At 40.5% G+C, this 13,811-nt stretch overlaps 1 protein-coding gene and 1 pseudogene across 2 annotated transcripts in view; one reads left to right on the top strand and one right to left on the bottom strand.

Moving 5' to 3' along the window:
• Nucleotides 1-13,811, top strand: part of KCNQ5 (potassium voltage-gated channel subfamily Q member 5) — a 553,624-nt gene that overhangs the window by 374,571 nt on the left and 165,242 nt on the right. The window lies entirely within an intron of this gene.
• Nucleotides 436-1,070, bottom strand: LOC308245922 (GTP-binding nuclear protein Ran-like; annotated as a pseudogene). Its single transcript has one exon. The product of its transcript is annotated as a GTP-binding nuclear protein Ran-like (transcript).

Genomic DNA, 13,811 nt, shown 5'->3' with positions numbered 1-13,811 from the left:
CCTCCTGCCTCCCCTTCAGGCTGAGGACATTTAGCAGCAGCACAGCTTGCTCCAGGACTTCTTCTTTCTTTCTGTTTTTTAAGGTATTTGAAATGCAATTTTATTCTGATTCTAAATGAAAAGGAGTGGGAATGACAGTAATAAACAAGGATTCGCCACTGAGTATTGTGATGTGACTGCAGCAGTCTTATATTTGAAACTCAATAAGGAAGCAACTGCATTCCAAAACAGCTAAACATGCAGGTCCAGAAAATGAAGGTGTTTTTTAACTGCCACATTCACTCCGAAGCCCATTCATCTCCTTCAGCATCCCAGAGATCAAGCACAGGCTCCGCTGAGCTCCTCAATAAAGTGACAAACACGCTGCACCACTGACACCACAGGACAGTCGCCTATAAAACTGGATTTCTGACGCGGGGCTCCAGCTTCCCTTTCTCACAGGCCATCATCGTCCAGGAGAGCAAGGGTCTGAGCAACCTCTAGGCTCATCCTGTGCTGCCAAAGCTGGGTCCAGGACAACCTCTGGTGGGTCAAGAGTAGGCACGGCAGCGAACTCCCACTTAGGGTCTCCAGTGAGTTTCCCAGCCTGCCAGAGGAAGGGCTTTTCAAAGCGGTACTTTTGGCAGCAATGTTGAAGTACTGAAGATTCTTCTTGTGGTAGAAGACAACTGATTTTGCCTTAACATTCCTGTCCTTAGTATCCACTTTGTTGCCACACAGCACAGTGGGGATGTTTTCACACGCACCATACCAGATCTCTGTGCCAGTTAGGCACATTCCTGTGAGTCACTCTCGAAGTTACATCAAACATTAAAATGGCACCCTGGGCTCGCCATTAGAAGTCCCCGAACTTCTCTGGCCCGCTGTATCCCTCACATTGAACATAATAGGCCCTCTGTTGGTGTGGAACAGGAGGGGATAGACCTCCACACCCAGGGTGGCTACCTCTCAAATTCCCCAGTCAGATGGTGTTTCACAGATGTAGTTTTTCCAGTCCCATCATCGCCAACCAATATAAATTTGAACTGAACTTGGGGTTCTCCTTGGGCGGCCATAATGATGTCACTTCCAGAAGCCTCTCTGGGCCATCTGACTGAGAGCTGGAAAGATGGCAAAAGGGTAATTCTGCTCCAGGACTTCTTTTGTCTAGATTCTACAAAAGGTCAACTTGACCCCACTATATCACTTTACATATAGTGAGACAGGCATTCCATGTCTCTTCAGAAATGGTAAGGAGTGTCCTTTCTCCAATGCATTATTTTCTGGGGGCAGAGCCTTGCTTCTAAATAGACAGTTATTTTTGCTCAGAGCCTACTTGTTGTTAATGTCCTATAAAGCTGTATGGGTCTATATTATCATGGCTTTGGCATTAATTGTGTACAAGATGCTTTAGTAGCTAACATGTGAATCAGTCCTCTCATATGTCATTATATCACTACTGTAGTCTCCAAGTCAAGTGTCGTGTTGCCAGGTAGGAATAAGTCTACAGCCAAATAGAAGAGCGGGAGAGCAGAGTAGGTTTCAAGTTGCTGTGGCAGATCAGTTCCCTCCTACACTGAGGGATTTTCCAAATCAGTCCGTCTCTGATCAGAGGCTGTTTGGCAGGTGTGCATAATGGGTGGCAAGCAGGCAGTGGTGTATTATTAAAGATACGCTGATGATGTGAACACAGGTGTTTGGCAGAATTAACATTCCAAATACTATTATAAGCAAATAAAAGTGATGGCTTATGTATAATAGGAGCCATCTCGGTCTGAATTCAAGGCTAGATATACCAAGAGAAGGCATTTTCTCTCCAAAGGACTTCAGGATGAGGACATGGTTTGGTGACTAACACAGCAGAGAAATGGAAGACACAAGGGCTATCCCAAGTACTCCTTGGATTTAGCTGTCAGGATAATTCACCATTCAATCAAATTAATAAATATTTGCCACATGCTATATTTTATGCTTCAGGGTCATAAAAAAATCAGAGCTCTAAAACACCTGGAAATTTCCCAACGTTTTCTTGTTTTTATTCTCATCTCGTTTTTTCTTAAGCCAATGGTTATAGAAGATATATTCCTTCTTAATCTATTGTTTAATGGTTCAAATGAACAACCGGCAGAGAAGCTTATTAAATTAGTTCAAGGTTACCTATAAACAGGCCCTTTGTCTTATCTAATTTAAGAGTACACTTGATTTATAGCATAGCTGGTCTTGAATGATTTTGATGGATAACTAGAAACAATTAACTAGAGACATAAATAAATATCCTATAATCTTGACAGATTTCATAAAGTATCCAATGTGAAGATTCACATGGTTAATAAAATTGAAACTATTAAAATAACTCCAGTTATATTTGATTTTTCTGTGTGATTTGAATGTTTAAGAGGGCAGAAATCTTCAAATTTCCCTTCAATTTAAAAAGTGTTACTAATGGAATATTGTTATAATGCCCTTTTTTTTACATACTTTGGGAATAGTTAACATCTTATGTTTATCAGAGATTGCGCTGAGAGTTAATATGCCTTTTATTTTTAGGGTAATATGCTCTGTTAATAGGGTCTCCTGTAGGTTTTCAATCTTAGAGTTTTGTCTCTCCTTTTCTTCTGGTAAGCCCAGATGACTAATGCAAATACCCTAAAGGAACAGGGAAGGGACAGATTGTTTTGAAGCCAAGGGATCTCTCAATATAAGAGCAATTTCTTGGGTCCCAGCAAGGGCAGGCGTAAGGGCAGAGACATAATGCACTCATGAGAAAAGTAGAAAGTTCTGAAAGTTCTCTAACACACCTAGCCCTGACCTGACTCTCAGCCTCTCAGTAGCACAGAAGCCATCTGTCTTAGTCAGCTCAGGCTGTTTTAACAAAATACTGCAGACTGGGTGGCTTAAACAACACATGTTCATTTCTCATAGTCCTAGAGGTCAAGGTGCCTGCTGATTGGTTTCCCAGTGAGGGCACTCTTCCTGGCTTGAAGATGACTGCATTCCCACTGTGTGCCCACCTGGTGGAGAGAGAGTGTGTGTGTGCATGCTGTGGGTTCTCTTACTTTCCTTATAAGGGCACTAATTTCATTATGGAACCCCACCTTCATGATTTCATCTAACCTGATTACCTCCCAAAGGCCCCACCTCCAAACACCATCGCATTGGGGTCAGAGTTTCAACATAGGGATTTTGGAGGGAAGCAAACATGCAGTTCATTATACCATAATAACTCTCGTCTTGTCACAGGTGTCCACGTCTACCCACAAGAAAAATAGCCCCAACTTAAGAGAAAATTTGCTTTTTAGTCAATTTGGTTGATGTGTACCAATTTCTTAAGGCCAGGGATGTCTCTTGATTAAAATAATTATTTGTTTTGTTTTAAGGAATTTTATTTAAATTTTTATAATTAAAAAAATTGCCCTTTTATATTCTCTTACTATAAAACTAATAGAATGGCCTAATTTTATTTCTGGTATCAATGTTAATTTTATTTTTTGTTTTTATTATTGATAGATTTTAAGTTATTTTTCATTTTAATTCCAGTTTACATTTAATATTATTTTATATTAGTTTCAGGTATATAGCATAGTAGTTAGACAATCATATACTTTACAGCAAAGTTTTCTCCTGATATTTCTGGTACCCCCCTGGCACCATACATAGTTATTATAATACTAGAGGCCCAGCACACAAAATTCACATGCGGGTACAGTCCCTAGGCCTGGCCTGCAATCAGGGCCATCTTCCCCAGCTGCCTGCAGCCAGCCCCACCCACCGCCACTACCCACCCCCGGTTCCCTGTTCGGTGGTGATCGGTGCCTGACAGCTGGGGAAAGGGACCGAGAGGTCTGCTGTTCCCACCCCACTCGCTGGCACCACCCCGCTGCAGGTGGCCTTCAGGCGATCAGAGCCTGCCGGCTGGGGAAAGGGACTAAGAGGTGGTCAGTGCTCTCATACTAGTAGTGACTGGTCCAGCAGTCTTTCTGCCATCAGGGTCAATATAATAAAATTACACTTTTATTATATAGGATAGAGGCCTGGTGCACAGGTGGGGGCCAGATGGCCTGCCCTGAAGGGGGCCCTGGATTGGAGTGGGGGGGTCCTCACGGGGGGGGAGCAGGCCAGCCAGGGCAAGGGGCCATGGGGTTTGCAGGCCAGCCCTGCCCCTAATCAGGGTGGGGGTCTCTGCTGGGGGCAGGGCCAGCCTGGGCGAGGGGCCGTGGGCAGTTTGCAGGCCGGCCATGTCCCTGGCTTTGTCAAGAAGGACATCCAGAATGACGTCCAGAAGACATCCGGTCTATCTGATCTAATTAGCATATTACCCTTTTATTACCATAGACTAGAGGCCTGGTGCATGAATTCATGCACAGGTGGTGTCTAGCCAATTGGGCCAGGCCGACCAGGGGGACAGGACGCGGGTGGTTGGTTGAACTCCCAGTTGAACTCTTGGTTGAACTCCCAGTTGAACTCCCGGTCAAACTCCTAGTCAAGAGGACAATTTGCATATTAGCCTTTTATTATATAGGAATATTGACTATATTTCCTATGATGTTCTTTACATCCCATTGACTTTTTATAAGTATCAATTTGCACTTCTTATTCCTTTACCTTGTTCACCCAATGCCCCAATTTCCCTTCCTCTGGATCTATGAGTCTGTTTCTGTTTTGTTTATTCATTTATTTTGTTCTTTGGATTCCACATACAAGTGAAATCATATGGTATTTGTCTTTCTCTGACATATTTAACTTAACATAATACCTTCCAGATCCATCCATGTTGTCACAAATGGTAAGATTTCATTCTATTTTTCCATTGCATATATGTATCACAGCTTTTTTATGCACTTTATTGATGGGCACTTTGGTTCTTTCATATCTTGACTATAGTAAACAAAGCTGCAATGAACATAGGGGTGAATATATCCTTTCAAATTAGTATTTTGGGTTTCTTCGGCTAGATACCCAGAAGTGGAATTGCTGGGTCATAAGGCAGTTCCATTTTTAATTTTTTTGAGGAACCTTTTGGAGGCTTTCTTGGTATTTCCATTTTTATCTGAGTCAGAGCTTTCAACTTCAATTCTAAGTTGAACTGGCTCATTTGTGATTATTTGGCAAAATTGTAGCAGACTAAATATCTAGGTTCAATTCAAGGTGCAGCAAACTGTTTTCAATTTTTCCAGCTTGGAGTTCATGATTCAGAGGTTTAGTTCTAATCCCTGCTATATACACAGGTGGTTGCTTGCAGGCACAACCATATATAGCCAGATACATTTTGGCTTGGAGTGGGGGAGGGTAGACAACCATAAAAAAAATCAGGGAACCCGCTTTCTGTTCCTAACGGAGGGAAGAGGAGAATGTGAGGGAAGTCCCCTGTGTGCACTGTCAACTTGGGCACCTCAGCAGAGAGCACCACTGTGGCTCTGTCCCACAGAGAGATGCCCCCATGGCAGATGGAGCCATGTTTTATCCTGCTGTAGGATATGTCTTTAAGAACACAGAACATGAACACAGAAGGTGTCTCTTGAGTGTCTCCCCCATATTGGATGGACATTTTAGCCCTTTATAGCAGCCAGCCCAAGCCTAAGAGTCTAAAATCAATACAAGAGGGCAAAAGTCCTCATCATGGCATCCCACCTGACAACGAGGATGCATAAGACCCCCGCTAGATTGAACAGTGGGGGAAACCTGGGATGTCCTCTGTTCCCAGCTTTTGTAGTACTGCTCTTCTCCCCAGCAAGGGGCATCTGCTTCCTGTCCCTGGCCCATTTGCTCTCAAACTATGGTCCCAACACCTGATAAAGACCGGTCCCTGATCTTCCTTTGGTAACCAACTGTAAATCAGTCATTTGAAATGGGACACTTTCAATCTATTCCCTTCCTATTACCTCTCTGAGGAACCTTTGAGATAAATGGACACTGTCATACAAGTGTGGTTAAATAAATTACTTTTCAGAGGGAGATTTACATTTTATCAAGTGTGAAAAACTTAAAGGGATAAATTGTTTCTAGAGAAATTTCTGGAATCACCCAACAAAAATCAGGAGGACCTCCGGAGCCACGTGATTCTCCTGGTGCTCCTGAAGTGAATTCCTTTTTCAGTGTCTTCCTAAGCCTCCCAGCTCACAAAGTCTACCCCAGATACACTGGTTTTCTAAACTATCTCAATCATTCTTTCCTCTTTTACTGATGCTCTTCACACCTTGTTCTGGTCTCCCCATCCTCACCCCACTCCCTACTTCTATGTCCCTCTTCTCTACACAACCCCCACTTAGTGTCTACTAAGTAACTTAGTAAATTTCCATCATACTCTCACCACCAGCCCCCCTGCAGACATGATTCTGAAGGTATTGACATGTCAACTCTAGGTCAAATCAGTCCCTTTGATAGAAACACGTTTTCCTTCAAATTCTCTTCCAATGTGCTAATAGTTAATATATCTTCCTAAAAAGTAAAAAGAAATGTGAAAGTAATCTAATTTGATGATGGTGGGTGTTTAGGGTCTTTCTGCGCTTTAAAGAGACAAAAATCAAAAGATGATTTCCTTTTGTGTATTTATCCCCATTTTCTGATTTAAGTGTGGAGCCATCTCTATATCTTAATTTTATTTCCTTAATATCTATTGTACTAGCAAAACTTTCCAAATTAGAAAGAATTATAATTGCAACCCTTCTGACTGATGCCTTTCTTGGCAATTTATGACTCAGTTTACATCACACATCCTTACTCTGCAGGGATTATCTGAGGAGGCACCCTAGACTGCTGCCCTATGTTACTTTAAGTATACACACACACAAAAGGAGCAAAAATAGCTGGAAACTGATTATGTTGATATTCGGAAGAAAGGCAATAGTTCCAATTTTGTATGTCTAATTAGCCACAGCTCTTCAAAAATTGGTGCAAATGTTACAGGATTTATAATGTCGGCATTTTATATTCACAGAAATGCTATTTGATGGCATAAAACCAGAAAAAAAATAATGGTCACAGCAGACAGCTTGTAGATTAGACAAAGGTCACTGTGTTTTAATGAACAGTGGCTGTTAATTAATGAGAAAACAAGTAGAACATGAGCTGTTAGGCATTGTGAATTTGTGCCCCCCAAAATCAATCAATCTTACTTAAAACCACTTTGAGTAACTCAAGAACAAAATAACTGCAAGAATAGAATTTCAATCTCAAATTATACAGCAAAGTCAAAAATATCAATAAAATAGCATAACAGTTCTCTGGTGTGACATACAAAGATTCTTCCTTAATCTCTAGAAAAGAGGGTTAATGCTAAATTAGTATTCTCAATAGATATTCAAGATAGACTGGCTCTACCCCTGTGTCTTGGATTTCTAAATTTCTATATGCATTCCCTTAGTCTTTAAGAGAGTAGGAAAAATGCTTGTTGTTTTACCAAATTTCTCTGAGGACAAATGGGGAAATACTAAAACTCCTTTAAGACAGATAGTAAAAATAACATTGCCTTTAGTTGTAGAGGGCTGGCAAAGCCAAGCGTCTAGGGGCTTCCATTAAGAAGGACAGAACCATTGTTAGCAATACCAGCTTTGCATTACAGCTTTCCTCCAAGTAGGTCAAGTACTCTGATTGTTATTCACTATCTCTTTAGCAACCACTTGAGAAAATAGTGGGCATCTTATTTCAATTAAAAACAAGCAAGAGAAAATAAAGGGGTTTATCCTAAGGTACAGCAGCAAATGCACCTGTACCTGTTGGCCCAGCATGAGTCAAAAGAACTACCCATAAAACATTTTCAACTGAACATAAAAGATTTTTGTATTTCTAACTCATTTGAAAATAAAATGAGACCCCTCCAAAGGATCATTTGGAGAGCACCACTAAACCAAAACACAGTGAGATCAGATCTAGCATCTGGATTTAAAGAGGAAAACATTTCCTCTTGTGAGTCTCGCCCATTGGTTGGATGATGGGCAATGCCTTATTTATTGAAAATTTTTTGAGATAATTGCAGATTCACATGCTGTTGTAAGAAATAATATGAGGTATCCTGGGTACACTTTACCCTGTTTCTTCAAACAATAAAATTTTGCAAATCTGTAATATAATATCACAACCAGAATACTAATATTGCTATGATCCACATATCTTTTTTTAAATTTCTCCAGTTTTGGTTGTACACATTAGTATGTGTGGCTGTAGTTCTGTGCAATGTTAGAGGCTCATGTATCTGTAACAAAAATCAAGATACCATGCAATTCCATCACCACAAGGATCTCTCAGATTGCCCTTTAATACCCACACCCACCTCCTCCTTTCCACCCACCCAGGACTCCCCCCACAATCCTCGACTTCTGTCAACTATTAGTTGTTCTGCATTTCTAACTTTTTTTCATTTTAAAAATGTCATATAATCATTTCTCAGCCTTTTGGCAAAGATGGCGTGTAAAAATGTTATATAAATGGAATAATATGATATGTACCCTTTTGGGATTGGTTTTTTCCACTCAGCATAATTCTATAGAGATCCATCCAAGTTGTCTTGTGTATCAACAGTTTATTCATTTTTTATTGTTGAGTAGTAAAGCATGGTATAGATACAGTACCCCTTGTTTAACTCATTCACATGGTGAGGACATTTGGACAGTTTTCAGTTTGGGGTCATTATGAATAAATCCACTATGAACAGTTGTATACAGGTTTTTGTATAAACAATAAGTTTTCATTTCTCTGACATGAATGTCCAAGAATAAAATTGCTGAGTCATATAGTAACTGCATTTTTATAAGAATGAATAAAACTGTTTTTCAGATGAGTGGTACCATTTTACATTCCCACCAGCAGTGGATGAATGATCCAGTTTCCCTGCATTATCCCCAGCATTTTATGTTGTCACTATTTTTTATTTTAGCCATTCATTCTGACACGTGTGTAATGTTATTTCATTATTATTTGAATTTACATTTCCTGTATGGCTAATGATGTTGAATATCTTTCCATGTGCTGATTAGCTATCCATATATCCTCTTCAGTGAAATGTCATTCATGACTTTTGCCCATTTCCTAGTTGAATTTGTGTGTTGTTGTTTTTTAACTCCTGAGTCTTAAGAGTTTTTATATATTCTAGATACTAGTCCTTTGTCATATATGTGGTTTGTAAATGTTTTCCCCCAGACTATAGTGTGTCTTTTCATTCTCTCTACTTTTGATGAAGTCCAAGTCATTAATTTTTCCTCTTATTCCTTGTGCTTTCATGTCAAGTCTAACAACTTTTATTTAACTCAAATTCCCAAAATTTACTCCTGTTTTTTACTAAAAGTTTTATAATTTAACATTTAAGTCCATGTTACATTTGAATTGATTTTTGTATAAGGTGTGAGGTATAGATTTAGGTTCATATTTTGGGGGCCTATTAATGCACGATTGCCCCAACATCATTTGTTAAATGGCTGTTTCTTCCTTCACTAAATTGCTTTTGCACTTTTATAAGAAAAATCAGCCTAGCCATTATGGCTCAGTGGTTGAACATTGACCAATGAACCAAGAGGTCACTGATTGATTCCCAGTCGGGGCACATGCCCGGGTTGTGGGCTTGATCCCCAGTGTGGGGTGTGCAGGAGACAGCCAATCAATGATTCTCTTTCATCATTGGTGTTTTATCTCTCTCTCCCTCTCCCTTACTCTCTGAAATCAATAAAAATATTTTTAAATCAATTGAGCATATTTGTCTGTTTCCAAATTCTCTATTCTGTTTTCTCTATTGTGCGCTGTCCCTCTGAGAGTACCACACAGTCTTGAATATTGGAGCTATACAGTAGGTCTTACTATCATATTGAGTGATTCCTTTAACTTTATTCTTCTTTGTTGGGATATTTTTACCTACTCTAGGACCAGGGCTTTTCCATATTAATTTTAGAGTAAATTTGTTTATTTCTTTATAAAAAACAAAAAAATGCTTTTTGAGATTTTTATAGGAATTTCATTAAACTTACAGATCAATTTGGGAAAAGTTGACATCTTTATTATGTTGAGTCATCTAATTCATTAACATGGTATTTCCATTTATTTAGGTCTTCTCTGATTTCTTTTATCAACATTTTGTAATTTTAGCATGCATATTATATCTATGTTTTGCTAAGGGTATAGCTAAATGTTTCATTGGGTTTTTGTACATGGTATTTATTAAATTGAGATAATAAATCTCTATTTCTAACTTGCTAGATTTTTATAATAAATGGAAAAACTGGATATCTGTGTGCAAAAGAATGAAATTGGACACTTATCTAATACCATGTAAAAAAATCAACTCAAAATGGGTTAAAGACTTAAATGTAAAGCCTAAAACTCTAGAAGAAAGCTCTAGGGGAAGAGCTTGACATTACTCTGGACAATGATTTTTTTAAACAAGATCCCAAAGCACAGGCAACAAAAGCAAAACTAGGCAAATGGGATTGCATCAAACTGAAAAACTTCCATACAGCAAAGGAAATAATCAGCAGAATGAAAAGACAACCTTCAGAATGGGAGAAAGCTTCTAAGGACATAAATATATATATGAAACTTCTATAACTCAATAGCAAAAATTCAAAAATAACCTATTTTTAAAATGAGCAAAGGACCTGGATAGACATGTCTCAAAAGAAGACATACAAATGGCCAACAGGTATATGAAAAAAATCATCAGGGAAATGAAAATCAAACCCACAATGATGTCATCTCACACTTGTTAAAATGTCTATTTTCAAAGACAAAAGGTAAGTTCTGGTGAGGCTATGGAGAAAAGGGAACCTTTGTGCATTGTTGGTTGGAATGTAAATTGGTGCAACCACTATGGGAAACAGTATGGAGGTTCCTCAAAAAATTAAAACTAGAACTACCATATGACCCAGCAATACCACTTCTGGGAATATATCCAAAGAAAATGAAGCCAAGATTATGAAAAGATATTTTCATTTTCATGTTCATTGCAACATTATTCACAATATCAAAGATATGAAAACAACCTCTGTGTCCATCAAAGGACAAATGGATTTAAAATGTGGTATATATGTGCAGTGGTATAGCCTTGAAAGAGAAGGAAATCCTGCCGTTTGCAATAACATGGATGAACATGAAGGACATTGTCCTACATGAAATAAGCCAGACAGAGAAAGACAACTGCAATACTGCATGATCTCAATTATATGGAATCTAAAAAAGTTGAACTCATAAGGGCAGGGTAGAGTGGTGGTTACCAGGGGCTAGGTGTCGGGGAAAATGGAGAGTTGTTACTGTTTCAGCTATGCAAATTTCAGTTATTCATGATGAACCCATTCTGGATATCTGATGTACGACATGGTGACTATCTATAATAATGAAAGTGTAATATGCAAATCAAATGAAAAACCGAACAGCAGAACAACTGTCCAGATGACTTTCGGACAACCACGCTATGACACACACTGGTGCCAGGCCAGCCAAGGCAGGTATGATGCGATTGGTCAGGGGGGGCCTGCCATTGCCCCATGATTACCCCACAGAGGGAGACCCAGGCCACCGGCCGGCTGGACAATCGATCTGGGATGGGGGGCAGTGGAGGGGAGCTCTGCGATCGCCCAGCAGAGGAAGGCCAGGCCACCCTCTGCATGGCAATCGATCACAAAGCCCCAGCCAGGTGGTGGGTCCTCCCTCTGTTGGGCGATCGATCGCAGAGCCCCGCGATTGATCACCCCACAGAGGGAAGCCCAGGCCACTGGCCAGCGACACTGTGGTGGGTGGGTGGGGCCGGCCAGCAATCACCCTGCAGAGGGAGGCCCAGGTCAGCCAAGTGATCACACCCCACACCTGTTGCCCTCAGAGGGAGGCAACCAGTGGTGAGGGAGGGGGGACAGCACCACACAAATGGCAAGCAGTGGCAGCAGCGGGGCGGGGTGGGGGCAGTGCCAGCTGCTGGCAGCCAGGGGAAGTAAAGCCCACATGGGCCCTGATCGCCGGCCAGGCCTAGGGACCCTACCCAAGGGGTCCTGGATTGCAAGAGGGTGCAGGCCGAGCTGAGGGACACCCCTCCCCTCAAGCATGAATTTCATGCACCTGGCTTCTAGTAGTTAATAATATTGTATTGTATACTGAAAATGTGCTAAGTCGATTTTAAGTGTTCTCACCACACACACACACAATGTTAACTGTGAGGTGATAAATACGTAATTAGCTTGATTATGATAATAATTTCACAATGTATATGTATATTAAAACATCAAGTTGTATACCTTAAATATATATAATTTTTATTTGTCAATTACACCTCAACAAAGCTGGGGAAAGGAAAAAAAAGAGGAAAAGTGGTCCTTTCACACTTCCACTCCCCACTCATTTTACACCTGTCAGATGAGGGGTGATTGCCCTTCTCTAGCTCAATAAAATTTATTCCTTTTTACTGAAATAAGATGCAACTTGCAGGAACCAGGAGGTAGAGCGTGTTCAAAGTGGTTTTCACACTTTTGTCCCCATAACATCAGTCCAAGTCTTGGAGAGAGAACTTCCCCACAGCTGCTGCGCTGGGCCTGAGGACGCTCTCCACACGTGCTGAGCTCTCACCTCTCACCGCTGCTCACTCAGTGACAGATTTTCGGGGTTACTTTTAACACAGTCTGAAACCAAGCCCTCATAGGGAATGCTAAGTAATGGTCTCTAGGCAAGGAAGAACGAGAGAATTCTAATTCTATTATTACTTCCCTCAAGGCAGAAGTAATGTTCCCGTGGTGAAATCCAGTTACAACTTCGTCTAGCTTTATTTGGAAATGAAAGATTTTCCCTAACCCCTTAAAAAACTGTAAGCAATATTCCTGAACAAGGGGTCCTGAGTAACAAATTTGTAGACTTAATTTATCCTACTTCAGTGCAACCTAAAAATGGTGCAAAATAACAATGGTTAAATATTTATTACTTTAGAATAATGTCAGCTATTCCCACGAAAAGAAACATCATGATATGGTAGTGCCTGGGGCCTCGGGCATATTTGGGATATTCTTGGGTAATCCTTATAATATGACCTGTCACCACTTGAGTGTCAACCTTTCTGGCACAAGTAGGAGTTAGAGGCTGGGGTAGAAAAGTGGACCTGCCATTACACCTGGATGGGGCACAGCACCATGGGCATCATAGGCCTTGACATGCTTTCTGTGTGTGGGAAAAGGTGCTGGATGAAACACAAGTGATCTGGTACTGTAGCCATCTTAATAAACGACTAGACCCAACCACGTAGATATATAACAAAGCCAAAACAAAACAAAGCCCTCAGCTCTAGCCAGTTTTGCTCAGTGGTTAAAGTGTTGGCCTTTTGACTTAAATGGTCGAGGGTTCAATTCTGGCCAAGGGCACGTACCTCAGTTTCAGACTCTGCCCCTGGCCCCTGTCAGGGCACATGCCGGAGGCAACCAATTGAAGTGTCTCTCTCACATTGATGTTTCTCTGTCTCTCTCTTACACACACACACACACACACACACACACCACCCCCGGTCCATTCTCTCTAAAAAATCAATGAGAAAAATATCCTCAGGCGAGGATTAACAAAATCAAAAACCCTCATGTCATTAATGTTGCATAGTTTTGCTCATCTGTGTGTAAAGTCATCTTCAGAGATTTAACCCATAGATAGTTATAAATCACTATAAGTAAGCAGCAATGATGTTGGAGATTTATTTCCCATCGTGAGAAATATTTGTGGGTTATTTAGTGCAAAATAACAGACGGATAAAATGATGTATCTCTACTAGGCATTTCAAAAGTGCAACACATCATCACATACTTTAACTGAAGAAATAGACATTTGCCTGAAACTTGCACCACAAATGCCATTTTTCTAAATTTGATAACGGTTTTTATCTTGGTGCATGG

The sequence above is a fragment of the Plecotus auritus genome (assembly GCF_963455305.1).
Source record: "Plecotus auritus genome assembly, chromosome: 4".
Lineage (NCBI taxonomy): Eukaryota > Metazoa > Chordata > Mammalia > Chiroptera > Vespertilionidae > Plecotus > Plecotus auritus.
Note: the sequence above shows the minus strand (reverse complement) of the source record. Positions and strands in the feature narration are given on the sequence as shown.